The sequence below is a fragment of the Puma concolor genome, chromosome D3 (genome assembly GCF_028749965.1).
Source record: "Puma concolor isolate L17-30 chromosome D3, mPumCon1.1.hap2, whole genome shotgun sequence".
Taxonomy (NCBI): domain Eukaryota; kingdom Metazoa; phylum Chordata; class Mammalia; order Carnivora; family Felidae; genus Puma; species Puma concolor.
In genome coordinates, this window is record NC_141678.1 from 29,387,990 (window position 1) to 29,394,661 (window position 6,672).

Below are 6,672 nucleotides of genomic sequence, written 5' to 3' on the forward strand. Positions count from 1 at the left end.
CCCTCCAACGCCCCCCACGCCCCCACGCCCCCACCCCCGCCCCGCCCAGAGCCGCGGTAGACGAGGGTCAGGCAGGATCACGCTTCGTCCCTCACGCAAAAAATGTTATGCAAGAGCCAAGATCAGATCAGTAAGGTTAATAAAATACTAATACCTAATGCAGAATAATGGAGACAACATTGGTTCCCCAATTGAAGATGGAACTTGCAAACTGGTCAGTTTTTCCTGTGGAAAAGACTTGGAAATATATATCAGGATCCATCAGATCTTTTGACCCAATTATTCCACTCCTGAAAATTTGGGGAATAATTAAAAAAGAAAAAACACTAGGCATTAAATGGTTCGTTAAAGGCTTTACAGTAATCACAAAAAGGAAACTTGTAATCATTAGTGTTCTGTTTAAAAATTAGGTGGCATGTCTAGAGATATCTCATCTAGTGAAAAAATATGATTTAGGACTTATGCTAAAATAACTATGATTACCAGGTAAATGGGCAAGATCTTTAAAGGAAGAAGGAGATGTTCTTAAAAGGAAGAAGGTTGAAGTTCCAACTCTTGATTTTGGGCTCAGGTCGTGATCCCAGGGTCATGGGGTAGAGGCCTGCGTTGGGCTCCACGCCGAGTGTGGAGCCTACTTGGGATTCTCTCTCTCTCCTTTTGCCCCTCTCCCCTGCTCGTTTGTGCTCTAACATAAAATTAAAACAAATATTTTTAGGGGCGCCTGGGTGGCTCAGTCGGTTGAGCATCTGACTTCAGCTCAGGTCATGATCTCACAGCTTGTGAGTTCGAGCTCCACGTAGGGCTCTATGCTGACAGCTCGGAGCCTGGAGCCTGATTCAATTCTGTGTCTCCCTCTCTCTCTGCCCCTCACTCACTCGCATCCTGTCTCTGTCCCTCTCAAAAATAAACAAACATTAAAAAAATTTTTTTTTTAACTTTTAAAAATGTAAAAGAATACAAAATCAAAAGTTCTTTTGCATGGCGTACAAAGTCTCAGGACAGGTGCTGGAGAAGAGAGCCGAGTCTCAGGTGCTGTTCGAAGATGGGCACCTGGCCACCAGTTCTGACCAGTGCCAACCTGCCCTATAGCTCGCTTGCCAGGAAAGGCGTCCAGGACTCTCCTGAAGCCAGGCTCATTCAGGGGGAGGGGAATGGCCCATGGTCCCAAGGACTCACCCAAGGGAAGCAGGTCTTGGCTTCCTGGTTAAAGCCCCTTCCCTGCACCGGGTTCCCTCATCTCCGGCCCCTCTCACTACAGCTGTTCCTCTTCCATCCCCTCTCTCCCTCGGAGATGTCACACAGTGTCCTGCAGTTGAGCCCTCCCCATGTGGTGATGCCCATTTGCCACCCTGAGGGGTGACCCCCTCCCCATGCACCCTCACCAGGAGGTTCACCACCAACACTGCCCCCATGGCCCCCCCAGGTAGTCCTGCCCCCTCTCCTCCAGCTGTTGTCCTAGAAACCTTGATGTTCTTGATGTCCTAGAAACCTGATTCATTGACCTCTCTCACCCTCCCTCCAGCCTATCCCCAAATCCTGGGGCCTGCTGCATGGCAAATTACTGCCCTGTCCGTCCACTTCCACTGTGAGGGGAGAAGCCACCTACCTCATCAGTGCTGTTATGAAGAATAAAGAAGCTGATGTTTGCAAAGCCCTTAGAACACATCTGGCACTAGTAAGTGACACAGAAACCCTTGTTAAATAAGTTTAAATAAAAAACAAGTTTCCAATTTCTGACCTCTTTTAAACATGTTCAATGCTATTCCTCCAGGCCGGATCATTCCAAAACTTCCTAAGTAGTCAGCCTGCTCCCACCTCATCTACCCACAGCAACCAGAGGTCAACTGCTCCCCCCCTGCCTCCAACACGCGCATACACACACACTCTCAGCTCTCTGGCAGCTTCCCACAAGTCCATGCCCTCACGGTGTTCAGCCTAGCCTGTTCTTCCAGGCAACCGGCCTCAGAGCCCAGGAATCTGTCCCCTACTGCTCCTTAGACTCACCTACCTACCACAGGGCCTTTGCACCTGCTCTTCCCCTTGCCCAGCCCTTTCCTCATGTCCTTCAACCCTCCCCGCAATTCCAGCTTCTTAAGAAAGCCTTTCTTGGCGACCCCACCCCAAATCACAACCTCCTACGGCACTTTTCCTGTGTCTACCCAGCATGGGTACCCACCTACAATCTGTACTGTGTCCTGCACTGGAATAGGAGCACAGCTAGGACAGGGCCTGGCACACAGAGTTGTTGAATGGGCATGTGGACAGGCCGTCTCCAGTGCAGAGATGTGGCATCTTGTCCAAGAGCGTAGGCCACAAACCAGCCATGACCCTGAAGAGCTGTGGCCCCAAACCACGTCCTTCCTCTGACCCCACAGCCTGCCCCTTGCTCATTTGCCAAAACCTGCCACACCCCTAGGCCTGCCTCTGCTTCCCTGAAAGGACACCCCTGGACCCTGGTGCCCCTGCCATTTTCCCGACCTGGCTGGGTCAGCTGCCTGGCACTGCAGCAGAGCAATAGCCCCAGCAGTACCTTGTGTCTCCTACCAAAGGACAGAGGCTGGTGAGCAGCTGCCTCCCTTGAGCTGCTCTTGAATGCTGCTGTCTGTGTTCCCCTAAGTGGACAGGCTATGTAGGGACATGGGAAGGTGAGATCCCAGGGGTTTTGCTGACAGTCCACTGGCATGAGCCAAGAAAGGGGACTGAAGACAGCGACGTTCACCTCCAGAGGCACGCAGCCTGGAGACTCCCACTGCAGGCTCCTGGTGCCTCCTGTCACTCCAAGATGGAAGCCACCACTTCTCCCTCACCCCCTCCATGGCTACCGCAGGCCCCTTGTGGCCACAACCAACTGTTCCACACACCTCTGCAGTAGCCTGTGGCCAAGGCGACAGTGCAATATGGACATGCAACAAGAAAGCTTGATGAGGAAGGTGGGGTGAGGGCAGGGAAGGCAGCCACCAAAGGGCCCCAGGACGGAGCCTCACCAGCTCCCCAGGTGGCCTGCTGTGGATGAGACGCCTTCACTGCAGGACATAGGGGCCCAGCAGGTGCCTGCTGAGGGCAGAGAGGATCTGAGTGAGCAAGGGCCTGGGCGCTGGGCTTACTGCCCTCAGAAGGAAAGGCAGACACTGAGGCCAGGAGGCCAAGCTTGCAGAGCCTGTGGTGTGGACAGAGGGCTGCCTGGCACCTTTGCGGCCACCTAAAGCTGCACATGGCACACCTCTGTTATGGGTTGAGTTATGTCCCCCAGAATCCCTAAGCTTGGAAGACCCAGCACCTCAGAATGTGACTGTATTTGGAGATGGAGGTCTTTAGAGGGGTAATTAGGTTAACATGAGGCTGTTAGGGTGTCCCCTAAGCCAATCTGACTGGGATCCTTATAAGAGGAAACGTGGACACAGACACTCACAGAGGGAGGACAGCCATCTACAAGCCAAGGAGAGAGGCCCCAGGAGAAACCAACTCCGTTGAGACATGGATTCAGGCCTCCAGGCTCCAGGACCATGAGAAATTACTGTTCAGCTCTGGTTTCTGTGGTGCTCTGTTATGACAACCTGAGCATGTGCATACACCCCTTTCCCTCTCCTGAGGATGGGCCAGGCCCACCGGTGGACAGAATGCTGGGGGTGGCCCCCCAAGCGCAGGGCCCACTTGGGGAGGCAATGGCAATGGTGGGAAGGTACACATTGCCGCAACACCCTGGGATCAGCCCAACTGTTTGATTTGGCTTTGGAGGTCCTTCCCCGCCTGGCTAGAGTCTGGGTGCCACCCTCCCCCACCACACACATCTCTCTGGCCACAAGAAAATTGCTTCAGTTCCAAAAATACACCGACTCCTCCTCCTGGCCTTCGTATATACTGTTGTGTCTGCCTGGGACACTCCCCCTAGCCCCCCACTGCCATTGCTTCTGGTTGCAGTCCCCTTCCAAGTGGCCTGACCCTCTCGAGAGCTACACAAGCCTCCTGTGGACACCGTCCCCCTCCCTTGTGAGTTCTGGGACGTGTTTCATCTCAGGTGATCCAGGGGCAGTACTACCATTTACCCCCAGGGTTGAGTTAACGCAAGAGCTAGTGCTGCTGAGCACTTGGTACAGTGCTGGCTATGGAGGACTCGGGTTAGCATTAGTTTTTATCTGCCTGTCGCCTTCACATGACTCAAGGATCCAAGAGGTCAGGGGCCATGTCCATGCACCATCAATGAACCCAGGACTCTGGGCCCAACACACAGTCTACTGTCCTGGGCTCCTCAGATGTCACATGGATGCACACCCACCTGACAGAGAGAAGCCAATGGTGACATTCCGTTGGTGCCGGCCCTGATCTCACACCAGGGATGCCTGCAGGTGGCAACCAGCTTTGTCGCCTGTGGCCAGAAAGAAGGGCTGAACATGAAATAGGTTAACACCAAGACTGTTTGTTGATATTTCCTAAACTCACTGGTCAGTGGCATTAGCAGAGACCAGTGCAGTGGGGAGGGGAGCTGCTTGCTCTCCTCCCAGAAGGCCAAGTGCCCAGGACAGGGGGTTCTTTATGGCTGGGCAGTAACTGGTAAGACTTCCAGCATCCCTGCCTCCTACACTGCCTGATGCTGAGGAAGACAGCCTGGGCCCCGAGGGTGGGTCAGCCTCCTATGCTGATGCCAAGGCCTGCCCAGCTTGCCTTTCCCAAGAATCAGACCTTTCCTCTCTGCCTATCTGGTTTCTACAGCATAGAGGCCATCTTTCAGCTTGTTGTAGGCAGAGGACAATCTGGGGCACGTGGCTACCTGTTCTCCCAGGGAGCCTGTGCTGACCACACTCCTCCAGCCAGCTGCTAGGTGACTGCCCTCCTTAGCGTGAGGTTTGTGCAGCTTCCAGGTTTAGGAAGGGTCCCCCACTGCCTCCCAGCAGGCTCCTTCCTCTTCAAGGCCCAGGGCTGTAGGAGGGCAGAGGCCAGCCTGTGCCAAGGGGGTGGTCAGAGCAGATTTGGTGCCAGGCCACTTTAGTGTAGGTCTCACACGTTCTCGTTCAGAGTGGATGTGCATATTACCTGCAGAGGACATGCAGAAGCACAGGTGGCACTTTGGAATCACCAACAGTAACGTTTCACAGCACACCTGAGACTCTAATGACACACCCTGGCTTTTACCAGGTTTGAAGAATGAACCATTCAAAAGTTTCCTGTACATTTGGTGTGCAACTTAGCAAATGCTCTCGTAGAAGGTCTTGTGGGAAACATTTCTTGAAATATTTAGCATCCAGGATACTTCCTCATGCACGAAAGTGGAAACAGCCTCTAGTTCACTCTTCCTGACCTTTTCCCCTCCCTCTTGTTTAGGCACACAGAGCCAACTAGCACGCTCAGTCACATCTTCTGGCCTAATGGCAACAGAGTAGTTTTTCCTCCCTCTTTGTTCCTTTTTTCGGCTCATTCTCGACTACATAGAATTCCTTTACTGCCATCTACCTCAAATGGCTTTTGAAAAGAGGCATGTTTTAAAGCAAACACTCCAGGGGCTCCTGGGTGGTTCAGTCAGTTAAGCGTCCGATTCAGCTCAGGTCATGATCTCGCAGTCTGTGGGTTCGAGCCCTGTGTCAGGCTCTGTGCTGATAGCTCAGAGCCTGGAGCCTGCTTCGGATCCTGTGTCTCCCTCTCTCTCTGCCCCTCCCATGCTCATGCTCTGTCTCTGTCTCTTAAAAATAAATAAAAGTAGGGGGCGCCTGGGTGGCACAGTCGGTTAAGCGTCCGACTTCAGCCAGGTCACGATCTCACGGTCCGTGAGTTCGAGCCCTGCGTCAGGCTCTGGGCTGATGGCTCGGAGCCTGGAGCCTGTTTCCGATTCTGTGTCTCCCTCTCTCTCTGCCCCTCCCCCGTTCATGCTCTGTCTCTCTCTGTCCCAAAAATAAATAAAAAACGTTGAAAAAAAAATTAAAAAAAAATAAATAAAAGTAAAAAATAAAAAAGTTTAAAAACATGTTTAAAAAAAATAATAAACCAAACACTTTATGGAAGGGAACAGTGGTACTTACAGCTCAGAACCTGTCTTTGATCTCTAACCATGGAACGACTCCCCAGCCTGGCCCTGACTTAGAGTCTGCCTGCAATAGAGTATTTCGTCTCACCTTTCACCATTCTCTAGAATGTTCTTCAAGCCCCTAGCACTAAGAATCTCCAGTTTGGCAGAAGGCTCTGTCAGAAGTGCCACTGCCAGCTCAGTGTCTCATCTCCCTCCATTCCACACATCTTAGGTAACTATTGGATTGATTCCAAGATGCTTTTTCGGGTTTCATTTTTTTAAATGTTTATTTATTTTTGAGAGAGAGACAGAATCTGAGGCAGGCTCCAGGCTCTTAGCTGTCAGCACAGAGTCCGATACAGGGCTTGAACTCATGGACCATGAGATCATGACCTCAGCTGAAGTCGGATGCTCAAATGACTGAGCCACCCAGGCACCCCTAGGGTCTCATTCTTGAATATCAGAGCCTGCTAAGGTCACCCAACATTTGAAGAAAGCCTTTAAAATTACATTTTTTAAGTATAAAAACTAACCTAAAGTGGCAATCTAAAAAGGAACTAGACACTATGCAAGGAACAGAAGAAAATGTCAAAAAAAATTAAATTTTCCTTAGAGATTACATCTATGAAAAGAGAACAAAATGCAATAAGCAAAGCACAAACACAAGAAAGGAAATT

At 51.4% G+C, this 6,672-nt stretch overlaps 1 long non-coding RNA gene across 1 annotated transcript; it reads left to right on the forward strand.

Moving 5' to 3' along the window:
• Positions 1-43: 43 nt before the first annotated feature.
• Positions 44-1,732, forward strand: LOC147575459 (uncharacterized). The gene is made up of 2 exons (XR_015242412.1): positions 44-214; positions 1,523-1,732. It is a non-coding gene; the product is annotated as an uncharacterized LOC147575459 (long non-coding RNA).
• Positions 1,733-6,672: the final 4,940 nt, after the last annotated feature.